This window comes from Hyperolius riggenbachi, chromosome 7 (assembly GCF_040937935.1).
Source record: "Hyperolius riggenbachi isolate aHypRig1 chromosome 7, aHypRig1.pri, whole genome shotgun sequence".
Taxonomy (NCBI): domain Eukaryota; kingdom Metazoa; phylum Chordata; class Amphibia; order Anura; family Hyperoliidae; genus Hyperolius; species Hyperolius riggenbachi.
This window is the reverse complement of record NC_090652.1, coordinates 101152526-101176546: the sequence shown is the minus strand read 5'-3', so window position 1 is coordinate 101176546 and position 24021 is coordinate 101152526. Positions and strand designations below refer to the sequence as shown.

The 24021-nt window shown below is 41.6% G+C and overlaps 1 protein-coding gene across 1 annotated transcript in view; it reads right to left on the bottom strand.

Moving 5' to 3' along the window:
* LOC137524505 (uncharacterized) overlaps window positions 1–24021 on the bottom strand; it is a 356391-nt gene that overhangs the window by 299131 nt on the left and 33239 nt on the right. The window lies entirely within an intron of this gene.

Sequence of the window (24021 nt, the reverse complement as noted above, 5' to 3'; positions counted from 1 at the left end):
GAGTGGCTAAGATGAACGACAATGAAAGCAATGATATGCTTAAAAGTATAAAAATGAGTATAAGATAGTGTCTTACTTTCTAGGAATATCTAATGAATTGTTGATTTGACAAATTCCACACACTTATTACCTAATATTGCCCACAAAATGTCCAAATCACAATCTTAAACTCTTTTTTTAATACTTGTAATTTTTTTAGGATCCGTGTACCCTAACAGGTCTCTTAAAAATGAATGTTTGTGGGGCACAGTTGAGAGGATTCTCCCGGGATCTCCTGTTGGAAATTTGGACTTGGTTGATTGGATGTACCCAGTGTAGTATACACTAGTTTAGCACCCCATTGGAACCTTATTCAGTACATTGGTATGCTGCTTTATTACTATTTAGATACAATTCATTTATGAATTAATTGTTATATATGAACTGTTTATTAGAGAACATTTTTTTCTGCACATTTTGCACTATTGCATGGGGCACTTTATGCATATTTACGCTACATCATTTTTTCTTACATGTGCCACTTCTCAAATATTATATTTTCTTTTTTTTACTATGGCTATTAGTCAGGTGAAGTTGAATATCATTACAATTACTGATAATACACTATCACTAAAAGCCAGTGCCCAATAGTAGAACATCGATAATTTGATTGATATTCTAATAACGGCTTCACCTGCTTCCCAAAGTACCGTGGTGCCCTTTTCCAGCGTATGCATAAATTATAACTTTATCCAAATCTCCAGTCAATTCAATACCATGAAGTATTTTTTTAAAGTGTACCCGAGGCGACAAGTGACATGATAAACATGTGTTTGTACAGTGCCAAACATATTAATAACCAGGCTGTTTTACTTGATTTATTTTGCTGCCTGAAAGAGTTAATTTCTAAGTATGGAAGTGGCAACTTCTGCCTTGTCGGTACCTTGTTGGGAATATCGTAAACATCACTGATAAGCTAATTACAGCCATAAAAGTTTTCCTGGTAGAATACAACTTCTGAGGGCAGAGGGGGATAAAATACATGAACTATAGACCTTTTTCTAACTCTGGGACACTTAATAGGCTGCCACTGATTAGAGACAGTAAAACATTCAATCTACTTTGTAAATGTTTAAATATAAAATAAAACCATGGGATACTTAAAAAAGTCATTTTTAGAAGTAGGAGGATAAATATAACTGGTTATCTCATCAGTTTATTTTCACCTCGGGTTCTCTTTAACATGTATTTAAAGTTTGCCTTGAGTTGCACATTAGTAACATCATGAAGGTCCCACAACTGTCATAATAAGGATATATACAGTGGTGTGAAAAACTATTTGCCCCCCTCCTGATTTCTTATTCTTTTGCATGTTTGTCACACTTAAATGTTTCTGCTCATCAAAAACTGTTAACTATTAGTCAAAGATAACATCATTGAACACAAAATGCAGTTTTAAATGATGGTTTTTATTATTTAGTGAGAAAAAAAACTCAAAACCTACATGGAGCTGTGTGAAAAAGAAATTGCCCCTGAACCTAATAACTGGTTGGGCGACCCTTAGCAGCAATAAGTGCAATCAAGCGTTTGCGATAACTTGCAACAAGTCTTTTACAGCGCTCTGGAGGAATTTTGGCCCACTCATCTTTGCAGAATCGTTGTAATTCAGCTTTATTTGAGGGTTTTCTAGCATGAACTGCCTTTTTAAGGTCATGCCACAACATCTCAATAGGATTCAGGTCAGGACTTTGACTAGGCCACTCCAAAGTCTTCATTTTGTTTTTCTTCAGCCATTCAGAGGTGGATTTGCTGTTGTGTTTTGGGTCCTGCTGCAGCACCCAAGATCGCTTCAGCTTGAGTTGACGAACAGATGGCCGGACATTCTCCTTCAGGATTTTTTGGTAGACAGTAGAATTCATGGTTCCATCTATCACAGCAAGCCTTCCAGGTCCTGAAGCAGCAAAACAACTTCAGACCATCACACTACCACCACCATATTTTACTGTTGGTATGATGTTCTTTTGCTGAAATGCTGTGTTACTTCTACGCCAGATGCAACGGGACACGCACCTTCCAAAAAGTTCAACTTTTGGCTCGTCGGTCCATAAGGTATTTTCCCAAAAGTCTTGGCAATCATTGAGATGTTTTTTAGCAAAATTGAGATGAGCTTTAATGTTCTTTTTGCTTAAAAGTGGTTTGCGCCTTGGATATCTGCCATGCAGGCCGCTTTTGCCCAGTCTCTTTCTTATGGTGAAGTCGTGAACAATGACCTTAATTGAGGCAAGTGAGGCCTGCAGTTCTTTAGATGTTGTCCTGGGATCTTTTGTGGCCTCTCAGATGAGTTTTCTCTGCGCTCTTGGGGTAATATTGGTTGGCCGGCCACTCCTGGGAAGGTTCATCACTGTTCCATGTTTTTGCCATTTGTGGATAATGACTCTCACTGTGGTTCGCTGGAGTCCCAAAGCTTTAGCAATGGCTTTATAACCCTTACCAGACTGATAGATCTCAATTACAGTACTTTTGTTCTCATTTGTTCCTGGATTTCTTTGGATCTTGGCATGATGTCTAGCTTTTGAGGTGCTTTTGGTCTACTTCTCTTTGTCAGATAGCTCCTATTTAAGTGATTTCTTGATTGAAACAGGTGTGGTAGTAATCAGGCCTGGGGGTGACTACAGAAATTGAACTCAGGTGTGATAAACCACAGTTAAGTTATTTTTTAACAAGGGGGGCAATAACTTTTTCACACAGGGCCATGTAGATTTGGAGTTTTTTTTCTCACTAAATAATAAAAACCATCATTTAAAACTGCATTTTGTGTTCAATTATGTTATCTTTGACTAATAGTTAACGGTTTTTGATGAGCAGAAACATTTAAGTGTGACAAACGTGTGTGTGTGTGTGTGTGTGTGTGTGTGTGTGTGTGTGTGTGTGTGTGTGTGTGTGTGTGTGACTTTAGCCCTTAGCCCATTTAAAGACAGGCTAGGTCTGTCACTGCGCACGCGCCTGCCATGCCTGCCTGTTTGTCCGCCCCTTGGCCGGTCATCCCTTGCCGCTCCCACTCTCCCTCAGTGTCTCTGCATCCCTGCACATGCGCAGAGCGCAAAAGGGACACACACACGGACATGGGACGCAAAGACACTTAGGGATTATTATAGAGGATATATATATTTATATATACACACAATATAGGCAATCTATAATACAAGTCAGTATGTATCTTGTATGCATAGTACATACAACAAGTCAAAGTGTTCAGCCTTCCTTGTAAAATCATGTTGAGTTCTCGGTATAATAAGAGATGTCTTCTGTGAGCCAATCGATGAGTGAAATATTTCAGACCAATCGGTCCTACTGGAAAAGTGATGAACAGAGGATCAGGCCATTGATTTTCAGTGTAAAGGTTGTCATGAATCATGAAAGGTTTTCCATCCACATTTGAACTGAGGGCCGCAGCCTGCTTCCTCCCAGGGCACTGGTCTCTTTGAGCGGATGTAGCAGCGGCAATCTTGGCTGATGAGGTCTCCATACGCCGGCGATGGGGCTCCTCTGGGGTGCAAGCGCTAACACAACTTTGATGGCTCCCTGTTACTTTTCATTTGTGATTCAGGACAGCTGTGTTCAGGGCATATGCCTCTAATCTTCCATTTCTATTCCACCAAATCTCAGGTGCACTAGGTCATAGCAAATGGAAGTTAAAAGGAACAACAATGCCTGGGATGAATATCAAGGTTCACATTCCTGCCTACAGCCATGCTTGGAAATCTAGGTTGACGTTAAAGATGACTGCTTTTGAAAGAAAAAAAAAGGTCAAGTCCTTATGATTAGAGCCAAACTTAAGCCGTAAAGCAAGAAAAGAAAAAAAAACTATAAGGCTAATGAGGGCATAAGACATCTATAGAGAGTTAAGGAGCACACACACTCAATTTCTATCCCTCTAAGGGTTATTACATGACTGCTATGGTGACAGCTTTGGGAATGATCACTGTACAGATGCATTGCTTTGCCACAGCTAAGCAGTGTGCTTTTCTATGGAGGTGCCCGACCATGTACACTTGTACGAGTATTTTCCAGTGACAAATTGAATGCAGCCAAATGACGGCATTTCAGACTACATGTGTGTCATTGGATGATGCACGGTATGGTTACACAGCAGCAAAAACAACCTCATGTCACGTCTAGGTGTGGCTTCACAGGGCCACCATCACCCCACTACCACTACTGAGCACCTGCCAATGCCCAGCGGGTCCCGCCTTGATGCTCTGACATCTCAAGTTTATTAATATCTGCCTGGCGAAGCATGTAAATTGGGTGCTGGTTTTCGACTGTGCCAATATCACATTTCAGTTTCACTATTCGACTGCATTATGGGGTTCAGTAGTACCAGTGCATAAATAACTAATGCAGAACTATTATAAGAATATAAAAAAAATATTAAAAAATTGGCAACCCCCAAATTAACACACTCGCCTTTTATATGTCAGCTTCCCTGGAGCCTGTACATTCTTACCAAGTTTGTGTGGGTTTTCCCCATGCATGCCAATTTCTTCCCACATACCAAAACATTGTAGTAAATGAACTGGGTTCCCCTAAAATTGCTCTTAGACTACAGTAGGCACATTGCATCATGATATTTTTGAATGTTTCTATTTATTCCTGTGAATTTTCGACTTAGGGCCAGATTTACATCCTGGGAGTCAATAGGCACAGCAGTTCTGGCATCCTGAACTCTGCCCTTCACAAAACACATGCATCTACAAATCCCAACACGAACTGCACCACAAATGTGCTGGCTGCCCCATTCCCTGGCCAGCCTGGCCATCACCTTTCCCCTTTTCCCCCAGTCTGACATACCTATGCTCACCCCAACCTGGAGCTGCTCTGACATCCCCACCCCCGGATCATAAAGAGCTAGGTAGAGATGGAACACACTCCCCACCTATGGGCTGAAAGAACTGAGGAAGGGGGAGGGTGTTATTTTAATGTTGCTGAACAAACAGTTACTGCCGTTCTGCAGTCACATGATAAGGGTTGCAGGGAATGGAGAGGTTAACCTTACAGATACAAGTTAAAATGTACTAAAAGAATACGTAATGCGGTAGTTAAGTGCAAAAAGCTATTAATTTCTGGATGACCTTTGTATTTCCAAGAACATTTTCTTGGATTTTCATGCCAAAACTATTCCACAGATTTCACCAACTCGTCTCAATAACCATAAATCAAAATATGAAACCTTCCTACTTGACTTAAGGCTACAAATCCTACACTTAATAACTCGCCTCATCCATGCCTCTATTTTAGGTCACCTTATCTTGAACAAACAGTATTTATACAAAGAATACTTCTAATTCTAACAGAGTTTTTACCTTGAATTCAAAAGGCTTCAATATACCGAATGATCCGCACTCAGCGTGACAATCAATAAAACCCAAAGTCAAAAGCTGCAGGTAGCAGACATACATCAAACAAGTCCGAATGAACTTTGCACAGGAATAGCTATATGGAGGCCTCTACAGAGCTGGCTTTCTATACTATTCACATATACAGAATTAAAAAACTTTAATCATATAAATCACACATTACCAATATGTACAACATAATTGTATTATTCATCTTGCAATTAGGCATATCTACTAATGTTTTGTACTAATGGCTTGCTAAATATCATACAAGCAAATGACTATTACTAAAAAACAAGAGGCATCTGCATAAATATCCCTAGCAACAGGAATTGCAAGCCGGTCGGCACAAAGTGGTGCCGGAGCCCGGAAGGGTTGGACTTTCCCAGACACTTTTATCCCCATAGGGTGAAGCCGTGCTGGACTAGCTCTAGCAACTGCATCAGGGGGGCGGGGCCAGAACCAGCTCACAAATCATAGCTCTGCCCAATTTCATGCACGCCAGTGCAATTTTGTAATTACTTGGCACAAAGTGATGCTGGAGAGAATCAAAGGGTTGGACTTTCCCTGACACTTTGATCCACATAGGGTGATGTTGTGCTGGACTAGAACTGGCAATAGCATCAGGGGAGTAGGCGGGGCCAAAACTAGCTCACACACCATAGCTCTGCCCCATTGAATAATTTTGTAATTACCCGACACAACGTGGCGCCGGAGGGAATCAAAGTGTTGGACTTTCCTTGACACTTTGATCCACATACGGTAAGGCCATGCAGAACTAGATCTGTCAACAGCACCTCTTGTGATGAGCCCATGTGATATTTAAATTATGTGGTGCAGCAGCCAAGGATTGGGGCGGTGTCGACCAAAGTGTTGGACTTAGTCCAACACTTTGATCTAAAGTGGCTAACACTGTGTCGGATTTCATCAGACAACAGCACCACATAGTGGCAGCCATTTTTCCTATGTCAGACTTTGTTTAACATTGGACCTATGCTGCAAATAAGGCCAGTGGTGGACATAGTCCGACTAGGATTAGAAAAAATTAAAGTGACTGTGCCTGATTGAAAATATCTGAGAACTGTGTTCATAAAAGAACCCAAGATGCATTGCAGTCCAGCAGGCATGTAAAAAGCTCACATGACCCTTCAATCTAAACCATTTTATTGTTTTAAGTTTTGCCTCATGGTGTGATTTTCAGTAAGACTAACAATTATTGCGTCTGCTGATTCCTCTTCTGACCTTTTGAATTGAACGTGAAATATCAAAACTACAACTCAATTGTTGCAGCTAAAAATACAAGAATTAGCCCATTGTTTTTTTCCAACACAGCTTAATACTGTTATCCATTCTGTTTTCAGCACTATGGAGAGCGACTATGAAATATTAGCAGAATGCAGCACAGTGAGACCTTGAGCAGCCGTCTAATAGCAGATCCAGTTGTGATGTGGATTTGACTCGCAGGCAATACAATGGTTGTCTATTCAGAACAATATGCCATCATCCAGCTTTATCGGCACAATAGAAACTGTACGAATGCAGAGAGAGGGGCTCACGGCAACTGCAATTCATCATCAGCAAACGTAACTTGCTGCTAAGAAACCGAACATTTATCTTAGCTCAGCAGTGAAAATTCTGAACAGACAAAACTCGGGCAGAGCCTCCAGATTGTTGATTTATCTGTAGATTTCGACTGTACTCTCTGCTCTATCTGAAAGCACTGATTCATTCTTAAACTCTGACTATTTTTATCATCTAATTATATTTTAAGACTCTAAAACATAAACACACCAGGTATTTTTTTTTTATAGGTGTACGTTACATTCCAAGAAACGGAAGCCTGTGTTGTATAAAGCAGACTTGAACTCTGTATAAAATTTCCAATTGTTCAGAAATATTTCCTATTAATATTAAAACCATTCTGCCTTCTGTTTCAACTTTTGTGCCCAAAATGAATCTCTTTCACGTAGGTTTTTTTGTTTGCCTCTGTGAGCTTGGACAGGGCTGTAATGTGTTCCACAAGTTCCTTATGTAAGTTTGAAATCTGGGCATCAAGCAGTCATTCCTACATAGAATTAGGAATCCCTTGGATCACTGTGGCCATGTATTTGCCTGGTAATAAACTGTACATTTATAAAACTAAATAAATTAAAAGTTTCAGCATCTAAGTCACAAAAATTACTTGTAGCAAGTAAAAAGACAAATTTCACTGATCATTTTGCGTTTTTTTTCCAAATGGTAAAGCCATCAATTTTGTGGCTAATTTCACCACTAACCACTATTATTAAAATGAAAGCTTTTAGCTTTCTAGTTCCATAATGTAACTTTAAAAAACTGGAGGAGGGCATAAACATTTAGTAAATTAAGGCTGTAAGTGTGCTTTAAGTTCTGAGCATACACGTTGGTTGTAAATAATAAGGGGTGGAAAGACACCCGGTATAGATAAAATCCTTACAAAACAGTGTAAAAAGGATAGGAGGTGTCGGCTTTACTTCTCCTGGAGAACAGTATTACTAGAGAAAAAGTTTTTTTTTTTTTATCATTATGTAAGCACTATAAAAGACAACACATATCTTCCATTAAAAAAAAAAAAACCTTGAAAAAAAAAGTTTTTTCTTTGGCTTCAATCCAAAGAACCCTAGGAGTGCGACCAACTCAACCAAAAATAGGGGAAATAGTACTCGTCTCCCCATAGAAGATTCAACATGGGATTAGCATCAAAAAAAATTTAATAGTGTACTCCAAAATATAGAAGTGTTTTGTGAGACACAACCCAGTTCCTCAGGCAGAAAAACAGGAGCAGCTGTTTTGGTTGCAAACTGTGTGTGGCGTGTCGTTTCATCATCATAATTTACATTGAGCACACCTGTGGTGGAAGGGTCTATATCCGATTTTTCCTGTCTACAGAGAGCAACGTCTTCACATCCCCCAATGGGATGGGTTTAAGTTCCGTACTGCCAACAAAATGTTTGCCTATTGGTAACCCATACTTGTGAGTATAACTCTACATTATTTTTCTTGGATAAAATTACTACACCACAGTGGATTCTTCTTTTATATTTTACTAAACATTGTGCTGGTCAAGCTACGTAACCTGTGAAGTATGCTAATAAAGCTGAGCCGGATAACCTTGGATTGTTGAGCTCCATTTTTATGTGTAAGAAATACTTAGCAGCACTGAACTGAATGCTAGGCTTATTCAGTTTCTTTCTTTTCTTTTTTTTTTTTTTTTTACATAATTTGGGTTTAGGCAGGCTATAAAGAGAAACCACGAAATATAACATAATTAATAAAATTGCTTATTTTTTACAACTTTACTTTAGAAATTATGCAGTCAATCGTTTCCCATTGTAAAACCTTTCCTCACTTGATTTACATTCTTAAAGAGACACCGTAAGGATAAAAAATGCCCCTATGGGTACTTACCTGGAGAGGGTTAAGCCTCTAGATCCTAATAAGGCTTACCCCATCCTCTTCATCCTCGGGGATCAAGCGATGTCGTCCCCGAAAATCCGCCGACAAGCTTGTTGGCAGGTGGCGAAGGTGCAGTAGGGGCTCGAGTAGGTGGACATAGTTACCTATCAGTGCTCCTGTGCAGGCACAGTACAAGCTTTTCCTTAGGCTCCAGCAAAAATAGCTGAGCCAAATCTGGTCTGCTCTACCGTGCCTGAGGGAAAGCTTGTACTGCATCTGCACAGCAGCGTGGATAGGTAAATATTGTTATACAATGTTAGGGGAATAGGGGGATGTCAGCGTTGGATCCCCAAGGATAAAGTGTATGAGGAAGCCTCATTAGGATCCAGAAGCTTCCCCCACAAAAGTAAAGTACCTCATAGGGGCAGTTTTTTCATTACAGGATTTATTAAAGTTTATCCTACATGGTGCCACCTTTACTGTCGGAAAGGTGTATCACTGTGGAATCTTTGTTGCATGCTCCGAAGAAAGCAGAAACAACATCTAGTCTCCCAGAGTGCACTGGGGCAGAAGACTGTGTAACATCATAGCCTAGGCTAAGCATCACTGGGAGGGTGGGGTTTAACACCAATATACAAGAAATATATAGATATAGGAAGTGCTTTCTGAATCCAGAATATTGAACCCTTTGCCGACCACTCCACGCCGATTGGTGTGAATGCAACGGCAGCCCCAGGACCACTCACCGCCAATTGGCGTTAAGTCCTGGGGCGGGGTTTTGCAGGAGATCGTGCATGCCGCTGAGTCTCCCAGTGGCGATCGCCACTAGGAGACTATTAGACAGCGAAACAGCCATATATTTACTCCGTACAGCACTGTGATCTAAGGCAGGGCTGTACTGGAGACAGCCGTGTCACTCAGCTGTCCCTTCTGGAGGCTCAGGAAGTGATCGGTTCGCATAGGCTGATGTCTATGAGAGACGATCACTGTGATTGGCTGGCAGGGGGGGGGGGGGAATAAATAAATAAAAAAGCACCATTTTTATTACAAAAAAACCCTAAATAAATATTTACAAAAAAAAAAAAACTAAACACCCCAGCAGCGATCAGAGCCCACTAACAGAAAGCTCTGTTGGTGGGCAGAAAAGGGGTGGGGGAATCACTTGTGTACTGAGTTGTACGGCCCTGCATTGAGCCCTTAAAGCTGCAGAGGCCTAATTTGTAAAAAATAGCCTGGTCACTAGTGGGTTTTAAGCCCATGGTCCTTAAGTGGTCAATGTAAAATTGTGTATACTGATTAATATATTACAATACTATATGACATCACAGATTCTCTTTAACCACTTGCCGACCGCACACTCATACCGTGCGGCGGCAAAGAGGTAGCTGGAGGACCAGCGACGCACATCTGCGTTGCCAGGTGCCTCCCTAATTAATCAGGAAAGGCCGCTCGCGCGAGCGGCCGTTTCCTGTTAGATCACGGAGCTGGTCTCCATGAATTGCCTGAGAGGTGCTGATTGCGGCTCGCAGACTAAATGTAAACGTAGGAGACATATGTCTCCTTTGTTTACATTGTACGGCGCTGCTGCGCAGCAGCGCCGTAAGGCAGATCGGCGATCCCCGGCCAATCAGCGGCCGGGGATCGCCGCCATGTGACAGGGGACAGCCTGTCACTGGCTGCACAGGACGGATAGCGTCTTGTGCAGCCCGGATCACCAGGGGGGAAAGGTAGGAGAGGGAGGGGGGAATTTCGCTGCAGAGGGGGGCTTTGAGGTGCCCCCCCCCGCAAACCTCAGGCAGGCAGGAGTGATCAGACCCCCCCTGCACATCATCCCCATAGGGGGGGGGAAAGGGGGGCGATCTGGTTGCTCTGCCTGCACCCTGATCTGTGCTGGGGGCTGCAGAGCCCACCCAGCACAGATCACTAAAAACAGCGCTGGTCCTTCAGGGGGGGTAAAGGGTGGGTCATCAAGTGGTTAAAGCGAACTTAAAGCAAAAAAAAACAAAAACAAACAACGCGTGATATAATGAATTGTATGTGTAGTATGGATAATGAATAGAACATTAGTAGCAAATAAACAAGTCTCATGTTTTCAGTGATATAGCTTTTTTTATAACATTGCATCATTATCATATTTGCATTTTACAAACCACACTCTGTATTTTCAGCCATAAAACAATGCAGAAATAATGACCCTTTGAACTTTCCTGCAGTAAGACCTTATCTCAAGGTGTCTCTCACTGTTACTTGGCTGTTTAAGTGCTTCAAAAAACAGGATTGCATTTGGCCCAAGCTGGGTCAAATAGCTCAGAGAAGCTCTTTTGCATGGATAATAACTTAAGTTTTTTTTAACTCTTCCAGTACTGGAAATTGGAAAACAATATGAGACTCTTTTCTTTGCTGCTTATGTTCTATTTCTTAGCTGTACCACACATGTAATAAATTATCTCATAAGTTTATTTTCGTTTCAAGTTTGTTTAAGGTATGAAGAAACTCCAAGATTTTGTATATTGGGTTGAGGTTAACCTAAAAGTCATCCCATGAAAGCACAGCCAAGTACAGTACTGACTAATTAAAACATATGCCAAGCAGAACAGTAAAGCATTCATAGTCCAAACCCAGCTAACCCGTACTGTAAAATACACGTGGGAGGCAGCTGAAATCTCTGCCTGCCTGTTTGCCTTTTAAGCTTCTTTTTTCTACCGAGTCCTTGAGTAAGTGCCTTTGTTGTCTCATCCCATTCCTTACCATTCTTCTGACTCAAGCACCCCATCAATCAGAGATGCTCAAAGCACAATATATGGGGACTCAAGTGAATTGGCTGTTTTTCCTCTTAATGCATTATACTGACTTACAATACATTTTGAAAGACATCTGCATTTGCATTTTCTTGAGCTCCTTGCCAGGTAATATTATAAACTTCTTTATGTATTCTTTTAAATCTCCTTGCATTTGGTCTTTCTCCATTTAGTACTTTTTTTTAATGTTCCACTTTCACACTGGCAATGTGCACTGCACAAAGACTGCAGATATTAGAGATTTATAAAGGTATTTGCCTGCACAGAGCAACACAATTACACGTGTGAGCACTTTCTTGATGGAGAAATGTAGCGGTACTGCATAAATTGCGATACTGTGATGGTCTGGGATATTGCTAGTTTTACACACTGACGCAGGCAGCTCCGCTCTCACAAAAGATGTCTTCATAATCCAGATATTGAGATATACAATTCCTGGGAATATACTCCTACTGCAGACAGTGAGAAGGTAGAAAATGAAACCCAGTTTAATTGAAAAATATTATACTGCACTGAAGCATAAAAGTGCTTGCAAAGTATGCCATCCTAAGACCCGGTTCACATTGGCACTAAACAATGGTCCATTAGCGGATTGTATTGGAACGAATCCTATGCCATGCTAACAGGTTCAATCAATCCTAGATTTTCAATAAGGCACTGTAGGCACATGCCTACAGGCACCTGATGATGGAGAGGCTCACTCCTGTCCCTGAGCGCCTCCTTTCTTTCTTCCCTATGCAGGGTCCGAGCAGAGCATACATGATAGGTTACTCTGGCTACCTAATACTAAGGGACATCTGTGGCTACCTACGTTTGGCAGGGAAAGAAGGAAAGAGACGACAGTCGGGGCAGGAAGCACACTTGTGGTGCGGTTTAGTGGAGGTTTGTGGGTTCAAGGAGGGTGAAGTCTAGGGTACCAGAACATCTATGCCTATAGGCTCCTGTGATGAAAATTAGGACTTGGATTCAATGTTAACCTATGGATCCATTCACATTGGTCCGTTGGAATGGATTAGTTTACACGCTCCACTGAACGGACCACAAGTTTGGTCCTGCAGCGATTTTTCCGGACAGTGGAGCCCAGCAAAACTGAAATGGAGGCTGAAGCAGTACATGGAAGCTAATAAGAAAATGCATGTATAGAACATACTGACTATTAAACTGACCTCTCTAGCCAGCAAATCTACTTTGGGGTGTGCTTTTGCAGCAAGGCAGCAGAGTGTTGGCTTACTAAGCAGGGGGAAAATGGGGGTCTGGAAGTCATAGGGCAGGAGGTCTGCAGCTAATCTGTGGCCACTGTGTGTGGAGAAAGCAGGAGGGAGGGGGCAGGTGTGTGCATCCTGAGGTCATGTTTTACAAGTGATGAAAGGTCTCTCAGGGTGGGGAGAGAAGAAGAATGCTGTAGTGGCGGCTGAGGGCGGAAAAATTAAGCAGACATACAGACAGAGGGCAATAGGCTGCCCATAGAAAGCTATTTTTAGCACCTTCCGTTGTAATGAAACGGAAATGGGCTCGATTCACAAAGCGGTGCTAACCCAGTTAGAGACTTTAGGCGTGATAACCATTGCACCACGCTGGTGAAAAGCCAGTTTAGGCGTGATAAGTTTAGGTGTGATAAGTTTAGGTGTGATAAGTTTAGGTGTGATAAGTTTATGCATGATAAGTTTAGATAAGTGTAGATAGCGCGCAAAGTCCCGCATGCAAAGCAGCGCCATTAAACTCTATGCGTAGTGCACCAGACTTTGCTAGCGCAAAACTTTTGATCAGCTGTGCACTGCGGTGCTAACGCAGTAGGTGCTTAAACTTATCATGCCTAAACTTATCACACCTAAACTTATCATGCCTAAACTGAGTTTAGGCGTGATAAAGGGCTTTTCACCAGGGTGCTAACTGTTTGCACCGCTTTGTGAATCAGGCCCAATGGATGCAAAATAGAAACAAAACGGAAACTGATCAAAAAAGGATACAAATGGATCAGTTGGGTTGTAAACCGGATCCATTTTCATAGATCTGTTTACCAGAAAGTGCCAATGTAAACCGTCCCTAAATGACACATTTCTACCTCTCTGTTCCTCAAATATATTTAAATTTGGTGTGTCTGGGTGTGGCACAACACAGGATTCGCTACACAGTTCCCCTTTAATTGTTTTCTAGGTTATGCAATGTTGTTTTTTTAACAAACCGAACAAAACATTTGTGGGGATGGCATCTGTTACACCAACCTCTCTCATTCTGCTGCTGGCTTCCCATTCTAAGTGAACCCATGCTGTGGGTATGGCTAGGGTGACGCCCCCCACTCCTTTTTGTACTGATTAAGGGCTCTGCCTCTGACACAGGAGACCAGGGTTCGAATCTCGGCACTTCCTGTTCAGTAAGCCAGCACCTATTCAATAAGGAGACCTTGGGCAAGACACCCTAGCACTGCTACTGCCTAAAGAGCATGACCTAGTGGCTGCAGCTCTGGAGCTTCGAGTCTTTCAGGAGAAACGTACAATATAAATGTTCTATGTCTTGTCTTGTCTGTTTCACTCTTCCCTGAACATAATATTATCACCCCCATCTCCATTCCTGATGTCTAAATCCTATCTACACTTTCTAGAATACCCCTCATACACACATAAAGTGATGCTAAGCACAACCCCCATAGTACTCACCTGAATGCCTGAAGTTCTAGTAATGATGTCACACTGGGCATTCAGGCATTCTAAAAGCAGGTCAACAGAGCAGCACAGCCTCCTGCTCTCTTGTATGTGTGGGGTTGTGATGCTAGGGCACATCACATTTTGTGCCACTGATTGAAGTGCAGGTGGGACTGTTACAGCCCCTAGCAAGGAAGAAGGGGCGCTCTGAGACTCCCAGTAATTCAAAAGAAAGCTCCAATAGGAGAGGTCTCACCTTGTTCTCCTATGGCCGGCACAGCGTACACAGCCCCGATTAGCATGCGTCCCTCTTAGCCAAGCCGGGGACAGGGCTCTCCGTTCCGGCGTGGCGGATGTGACGTCACTCCTCTCAGCACTTCCCACAATTGTTACTATGGAGAGCGAGACGCCGCCAGTCACACGCACTGAAGCTGCGTGGTGGAATGCGTCTATTTCTCCGCATGGGGACAGGATAGAAATATAAAAGGCTGCTATGTATGCGGCTGTATATATGCATACAGACCAAACTAAAAGGTCAAAAAAGTATAAAATGTATTAAAAGACAACGCGTTTCGCAGAGGAACATCCTCTGCTTTATCAAGTCAGCTTCAGCTTCAGTGCGTGTGACTGGCGGCGTCTCGCTCTCCATAGTAACAATTGTGGGAAGTGCTGAGAGGAGTGACGTCACATTCGCCACGCCGGAACAGAGAGCCCGGTCCCCCGGCTTGGCTAAGAGGGACGCATGCTTGTCGGGGCTGTGTACGCTGTGCCGGCCATAGGAGAACAAGGTGAGATCTCTCCTATTGGAGCTTTCTTTTGAATTACTAGGAGTCTCAGAGCGCCCCTTCTTCCTTGCTTGTTTTTACAGTGAACAGTTTCAGGGAGCAGCCGAGTGATACCAAGTGGCCTGATCGCACCCATCTGGGGGAACTTTTCACTACCCCACACGTACTCTGTTACAGCCCCTGGCATCTACCAGTGTATGGGTTGGCCAGGCCATGGCATACAAAATGACATGGTAAGAGGGGAGGGGCATGGGAATGTGTGAAAAATGACGAGGTTCCTGAATTATGGTGCAGGGGAGTATGGAAGAGGGAGGAGATAAGACATCACCAATTAGAACCAAGGCACATTCAAGGGCATTAGCTTTTATGTATGTCCAGTTATATAGTGGTGTCACATGACCCTGAGGTCCCTTGGAGGTGATTATGAGGACAGAGGGTTGGAGGATGGGGATAAACAGATAGAATCATTAATAACGGAGGGAGGTTATACTCAAAACCAATCTTAGAAATGGACTTTGGCGCTGGCTTCCATCTTGATATCTCTTTTAAAAAAAGAAGCTGAATACAATGCTGATCCTTTGGGTATAATGCGATCTGAGCGCTTTATAAGGACAAAAAATAGTCAGAACACTTGATTTAAATATTTTCTCCAGGGGAGGGATTTAACCTCCCTGCCAGTATGATTAGGAGAATGGCTGCCAGCGTCTGGATTCCGGAGGAGATGAGTTGAAACAGCCGCCGCGCTTCAGGCTCTGCACAGACCTCCTGGCGGCTACCCCGACTCAGGCTTGGGATTACGACTCCTGGCCTCTTTTTTCCACCCCAAGCCGGACTCGGGGTTACTGCCAGAGAGGTTAAAAAGCCTTATAACTTGTATAATTAGCATCACAGCCAGGAATATGGCATTCTTTAGAAAAAGTTCAAGGTGGCAGCTGGGTAGTTCTCTGATCACAGGTGCGCTTCAATAAGATCAATAGTTGCGTGACCCATATTGGCCTTCACCAGTCTAGAGTGGGAAAGCAGAGGAAAGCTGATTTCTTTCTAATTGGTTGCTTTGAGGTCACTGCTCTTTGCATCTTATTAGGGCAGGTATTATTTATACAATGAGCTTGTCTCTCTTTCTAAAAACAGCAGAGTCTGTCTGCAGGAACACACAAGGTTTCTATTTCTCATACACGTAAATATCTACCAATGCTTAGCAGAGGCCGTTAATGAGATTCAGCCTTCATCTTTAAAGACAGATGTTTGCTAGGAAATAATTAGAACCAATGATAATGGGAGCTTTTTGATAAAGAAGAGACAACTCAGCAAACAGATAATAAAGTGTGTGTGTGTGTGTGTGTGCGCAATAGTGCAAACCTTCACAAGCCCAGCAAGAAGTGATGTGAACAGAGGGACATGTGTGCCTGCATTGCTATAGTGTGTTTTTCACCAGTTCTGGGACTGAAGAAGGATCCTTATTATTTTGGAGAATAGGAGATAAAAGTGGAAAGATAAGTAGTGCTTGGATAAAGCATAAGTATATGTACACCACCGGTGAGTTGGGCGCAAGGAGAGCTGATTGTAAATTACTATTTCCCCTCCGTCGCAAGATGTAATTTGGGGTCCAGCAGTCACCAGATTCCACACATTACCCTTACATTCCACGCGCAGTATAACGTTACTGTCATCACCTGCTTCGTGGATACAGGCTCCCTCAGACGTGAGACTGTGTTGAGTAGAAATTGTCAGAAATGCAGATTTGATGGAATTCCAAAAATTGTTTTTCCAATTTCCGCAGAATTCCACAGAATTGCAGATTTCAGAGTAAATTGAAATTCCTGATTTCCAATGAATATTTGTGGGGTTTTTTTCTTATATTTTTGTCAAAGTTGGTTAATTAAAAAAAATTGTATGCCATTATGCGGAATCCACATTTCCAGTTGGCAACCACGGTACACTTCCACATTCTCTGATTTCAAGTGTCATGATTGGCCTAAAAATTGTCTTGGTAGTCGGTATTCCCATTTCCAAATACCGATTTCCACAGCAAAAAGTCGATGACCGATCAGAAACTCGTAAAACTTAATTCCGCGGAATTTAAAGGCTTATCCTTAGTGTTGGGTGACAATCTTATGTCTGTAGACTTTTAACGCACAGTTCTAAACACCTGTAGAAAGAATGGAATGGGGTAGACAACTAGGCAGATTGGGTAGCCTTGCATCATTGCTGTTGTTGTCTGCTGTTGTTGTCTGCCTGAAAGTCACATGCTAGTAATATCAGAGGAGCTGCTCTTCTGTAGAAGCAGAGTGCACAATTACTTACATATCTGTGATCTGTGATGGATAAAGGGGGTATGACCTATGGTGTACAAGCTAATGATTTATGGGGAGTATTCTGTGTAGTACTAATGGTAAATAGAACATTAGTAACATAAAGCAGAGTTTCATATTTTATTTCCAGTGTAAGGGCTGCATTTTTAAGACTGAATTCTAAACAGTAGCCGTGACAGTCTAATGTCAAATCGGATTCATTCTACTGCAAAACCAACAAAAGTATTGGCCCTTTGAATTTTTCAGCATTATCAGCCTGTTTTCTCTTAGCAAACAGTAGTTTTGCCTTCTATTTACTTTTCAAGAAAGTGGGCTGTGTTTGACTTGCTTTTTGACTAACTCATTTGCATTGGTAACAGCACTAGTTGTTTAACACTTCGAGGACAGGACTTCAGACAATGTCTTAGTAGTACTAGTACTTTATGTACCTATGTTTATCTCATCATTTCACATGTCAGTTTAGAAATGCTTTAAGATGTAAATATGGCCCTGCCACCAGAAGTTCTGGTGTAATTTACAAATGTCAGGTAAAGAGGAAACCTATGCACAAGCATCACCAAGGAATGAATGCACTATTGATCTGGAAACTGAGTAGATTCAGTGTTTTTGTATTTTAGGTTCACGTATTCTTCAAACTGGAAGATTGTGCATTGGAATGCATATGATGACACAGACTGTCATGTTGTAGTATGAATGGCAGATTTTTCAATTTGCCATAATAGGTCCTGCTTTAATAATGCAGTATTTTTACCAGCCCTCTGAAACACTGTTGTTAATCATAGAAATGTGGAGATCTGGATTCTTGCTTGTGAAGTCAGTGTCTGAGCAGAGAAGTGATCGGAGTAGTATTCCTGTTGGATTAAGGAATTCTGTATTATGATATCAGAACCTATCCCTGGTTAGCAGCAGAAACACATTAATCTGTAGGTGTTACCATTAGACACCCAAGAGGAAGAGGCTATCAGATATGATGGCGGGCATTTAGGACATATTTCTGATACAACAATAACCTTATGTAGTTGAGATTAAAGGGAAGGTCCAAGCAAAAAAAAAAAATGAGTTTCACTTACCTGGGGCTTCTACCAGCCCCATGTAGCCATCCTGTGCCCTCGTAGTAGTCACTCACTGCTGCTCCAGTCCCCCGCTGGCAGCTTTCTGACCTCGGAGGTCAGGGCCGCATTGCATACATTTTTACGCATTCCAGATAGTGCAGGAACAAAAATGTATGCGTTGCACCACTAACGCGTAAAAATGTATATGTTAATGTTCCTGCACTAGCGGGAATGCGTAAAAATGTACACAATGCGGCCCTGACCTCCGAGGTCAGAAAGCTGCCAGCGGGGGACTGGAGCAGCAGTGAGTGACTATGAGGGCACAGGATGGCTACATGGGGCTGGTAGAAGCCCCAGGTAAGTTAAACTCATTTTTTTTTTTTTGCTTGGACCTTCCCTTTAAAGCTAAAACGTAATTTAGCAGCCACCTGGCTGCTGATTAGGTATGTAGATTTTGCACTTCAGCACTAGACACCCTGGCACTAGGCACTTTGTAATCCTGATGAAGCCCCCCATTTGAGAGGGTGAAACATGAAGGGTTTGTGTGTGGGGTGGAGTGTACATATTTACATGGCAGTGGGAGCTGGGATTACTTGCTTAGACCATTTCCCAACCCACTGCAGTTTATCACAAGTTATGTCTATTAATCAGCACAACCATGGTTTTAATTCCCTATTTATTAAAAGTTAAGTTTTAGCTTTAATCTCCTTTACAGAAGCTTATTTGTATGCATTAGTTTAATCCAGGTGTGTGTCCTGACATTCTGCTTATATAAAAAGAAGAACATGATGATAAAATGAATAGGCCAATTCTGGCTACCTTGCATACTGCAGGGCAAAACAGTTTCTTGTCACAGTTACAGCAAGACAAAGTATACAGATTTGTCAGGAGGAAAACTCCCAGTGTCAGGAGAAAGTCCCCCAGTGTCAGAAGAAAATGTCCCATTGTCAGGAGGAAGCCTCTTTACCAATCTAGACTTTCCTATCAATGTTATAGTTACAGCAGCACCGCAAACACCTCCTAGCACTGTATATATAGTGATTGCAGGAAACGGAGTGCTTTGCAAGGATAGCCATGGTCACTTATGCACTACTAAACAAGCAAGTTATACAACTAATAAACATTGTGAACTGTGTCTGTAACCCTCTACAATAGCTTTTTGTAACCTACAACAGCTTTTTGTAATTACTCTCATACTTATCAGGGTAGGTCAAAATATACACCAATCAGGTCCGGCTTGATTCCTAGTATCCATGTCAGTATAACAGTAAGAACTTAGTTGCTAGATAAATAAGCATAATGTTGACATAATCAATAAACTGGTAACCTGCACTGCCCAATCAGGAAGCTGAAGAATGACTTTTTTCCCATGTAACACAAGTGAAGTAGAGAAAAAGAGAAAAGCGATTTTGATGGCTGTGCAATGTTGCTTAGCAATGTAAATTAAAGAACTGACTGAACAGAATGAAGAAATATTTGTCGGGCAAGACCAGAGACAGAAATTAACTGGAGCTAAGAACAAAGATGTGGTGTTATTACCCCCCCCCCTACACACACACACACGGTTGCTACTGTGACAAAATAAGCCACTCCTACATTAAAAGGATCCATTACAAACTGTCAATCTGGAAAGTCAAGCACATGCTGAATAATCTTATCATTCTAAAAGGGGCCTATTTATAAAAAAAGGGTTTGTTTTTTTAATCTCTACTTAGAATAAAGGACAAGCATTTTTCATTAATTAAGTGGGCTTGTAAAGTAGATGAATAAGAGTACTGCAAATACCCTAAAGAAGCTCAACAACCAATTAAAGAAAAACAAAAAGTAGTGAACAGAAGTCCCTCTAATATGCAGTGAAAGTGAAGTGACCAAAATGGATATAAATGCCACAAGTGGTGAAATAACTTGAGAAATGTACTCCCTGCTCTCTTCTATCCTTCATGAGTGTTTGCCAATGTCTAAGTGGTGGATTCATTTTTATTTTTTGAATTCATTTGTTTTTTGTTCTATTTGAAAAGGGTTGTATATATTTCCATAAGCATAGAGATATTTACAGGTAGATATGAGTATTAAACAAACACAAAAAAAAGCAGCCAAAATTTTCCAACTCACAATGAACAGCAGACACAATGGGCCATATGCAATTTAATTTTTCACCTGAGTTTTCTCCTAGGAGATAATGTTCATCATCTCTTTAAAATACATGTTCAGAACTTAACTATTAAAAAACTACCCAAAAGTTGGTGAAAAGGTACTATTGAATTTGTTTTGTGTATTTTCCTGCTTGCTGGTTGTTCAAAAGGGGTTTTACGGCAAGGTGTGAAAATATCACCCAGGAGAAAACTCAGGAAAAAAAGGTGCATCACATATGGGCCAATATTGTATAATGGTCGGCGCTGTATATCTAAAGACATCTTCTCTGTGCAGCCTGTAGCCGCCCAGTTCTCAAACACTATGTGGCTACCACCAAGGTAAAAAGCCCACAATCAGGCTAATGTACTTACACAGGGAGGTACAGTTTATTTGTAACTTCACATAAAGCAGCTTAAAACCAGTAACTTACAATGAGGGTCCATGCATACTGGACCCTGTTGCATAAAATCATTAATAAGGTATTATATTATCCCAATTATAAAGTGCACGTTAAAGAGACACTGAAGCAAAAAAAATCATGATATTATGATTTGTATGTGTAGTACAGCTAAAAAATAAAACATTAAGATCAGATACATCAGTCTAATTGTTTCCAGTACAGGAAGAGTTAAGAAACTCCAGTTGTTATCTCTATGCAAAAAAGCCATTAAGCTCTACGACTGTGAAAGCCGTGGAGAGGGCTGTTTTCTGACTTTTATTATCTCAACTGTTCCTTAACTATTTACTCTTTCTCTGCCAGAGGAGAGGTCATTAGTTCACAGACTGCTCTGAAAGAATCATTTTGAATGCTGAATGTTGTGTAATCTGCACATATTATAGAATGATGCAGTGTTAGAAAAAAACACTATATACCTGAAAATAAAAATATGAGAATATGTTCTTTGCTGCTAATCTTCTAGTAATTATTCATAGTACACAACCAATTCATTATATCATATATTTTTTTTGCTTCAGTGTCTCTTTAAGCCATAGATCATCACTGGTAATTCCAAAGTTCTCCTTTCCCGACTTCGGCTTTCATCAGGGGATTTTACATTACTCAATACAGTAAAAACAAGTATTGGTGAACAAAGGAGATATCAAATTGGCTTTTTGCACCTTAAAATGATTTTAGGGTTACTATGGGTCACTGTGAGTGCTCCTGCTAGGGGGTGATGATGATGATGATACACACCTCCACACTCTTAGCTTGTCACAGTGTGATGGTGTCAATGAATAAACATGATTTCCTCTATTTATTAAGGCAATCTTTGCCCGCTGTGAACAGGCTGTGCTGACAATGGTCACAGATGTATGCTACTATATATACCACTTTATATAACAGTGCTAGCTCTACGGTCTCAGCCCAGCCCAGCTCTCAAAGCAATATTGTCTCTACAGAGAAGAATAGGACTAAATGTAGTGGAAGGAAGGAACGTCACATTCAAGCCTTGATGAATAACTCTGTCTCATGCCGCTGGAAAGACCTTTTATAGACAAATAGCATTTCTGAAGGTGCAGCGTATAATCTGTATGTATCTTGCTGGATTCCCATCAAAATGACAATACCAGTGATAGACTCTGATACCATCTAATGATAGATGTGGAGGTGCTGGGAAGGAAAGATGGAGAGTCACATGTTCATGTCAGTGGCAGTGCCTCCATAAACGGACAACTTCTTATTGCACACTGCTAGGCAACCCTTAGAAAAGTCAGCCTTTTCAGCACGTAGTATGGGTAAATCTGTTATCTGCAGTTAATTGAGCTTCAGTGTTCACCATCAGGAGTTTTACAAGTTCCTTGTACTGGTGTTCCCATCACCATTAGAGATGGTGCTCCCAACACATTAGAGATGACTCTTTCCATAGATTCATTCTCTAAAAGTTAAAATTGGCCACATGGCCACTGTCCATCTCTCACAGACTGTAAAGCAAATCTTATGCAGTTAATAGTCTGAATCGTGCCTCCTCCCATAAGGTGCTGTAGAAGGAAGAAACATAAGTATACAGTAGTCAGAGCTATAGAGGACAGAAAAGCTGCCATAGAGCTTAGGGGAGCTCAGACTATGAACTTAAAGAGACTCTGAGGCCTCCAGAAAATGCAGTTTTTATGGTACAATGTTGTTAGGCATGAATGCCCCCTCTGAAACGCCGCATTCCGCGGCTGAAATCTCAATTAATCCCCCCAAACCACAGGGCAAAACTCCATGACTTTTCTGGTTGTGGATGTTGCTGCCTGGGGAGGCAGAGCTTTGGGCTGTAGCTCTTCCTTCATGCGCGTCAATCAGCGCTGATCACTGCCTCTCCCCGCCCCTCTCAGGGAAAGAAGACTGAGAGGGGTGGGGGAGAGGTGGCAATTGGTGCAGATTGACGGAGGAGAGGCAGAGCTACTGTTCAAAGCTCTGCTTCTAAGCGGAATCACTGTCCATATCTCCCCCTGGGTATTTCGGGGGGGTTAACTGAGATATCAGCAATGGGAATTCAGCGTTTCAGAGGGGGCATTAATGCCTAACAACATTGTAACATAAAAACTGCATTTTCTAGAGACTTCAGAGTCTCTTTAAAGGACAACTGACCTGAGAGGGATATGAAGCCCACCATATTTATTTCCTTTTAAAAGTACAACTGAGTTGAAAATAAACAAATTAAATAAACAATTGTATCTATCCTCCTTCTCCTAAAAATTACTTTTTTAAAATATTCCACATTTTTATTTTATTATATTTAAATCTACTTTTTAAGTTTTCACTGTTTTATTGTTTTGTCTGACCCAGTCCTGACACAGACAGGAACTATAACTTACATACCTGATGTTAATTCTTTCAGGCAGAGAAAGAAAAAAAAGGAACATTTTGTGCTTGGCACTGTACATACACATGTCTATCTCATCATGTCACATGTCACCTCGGGTATCCTTTAAACAATACAAGTTGCCTAGCATCCTAATGTTCTTTCATACATTAGTGCCTGAATCATACACCTGAAACATGCATTCAGCAAATGCTGTCAAACTCAAGTCAATCATTTGCTCTCTGCATGTTTGTTCAGAGTCTATGACATTAGCAGGTCAGCAATGTGCATTGGTTAGAAGGAAACAAATATGGCAATTGCCATGTCCCACTGAGGTCATCTGTCCTATAAAGAAAAAGTCCAAAAATGCAAATGTCGTTATGGCTGAACTTCCTGAGTTGGGATGTTTGTATTAAATGCCTTCAGACATCCATGGCGTATGGATGCAGAAACACAGAAATGGCTGATGCAAGTTCCAGGGCTATCGCAGACAATCAACATATGTCAGTATATCTAACCCACATGCAGGGGCGTAACTAGAGGGAAGCAGCCCCTGTGATCCCAGGTGGGCCCAGAGCTGTGCAGGACCCCATGAACTAACCTTTCTTTCCTCTGACACAGGGGACCACACTTCAGATCTGGTGTTTTTGTGGCTACACTTGTTATGGGTATGAAGATCAGAATGGACACAATTGTTTTATGACCCTTGCAAGATGGGCCCCAT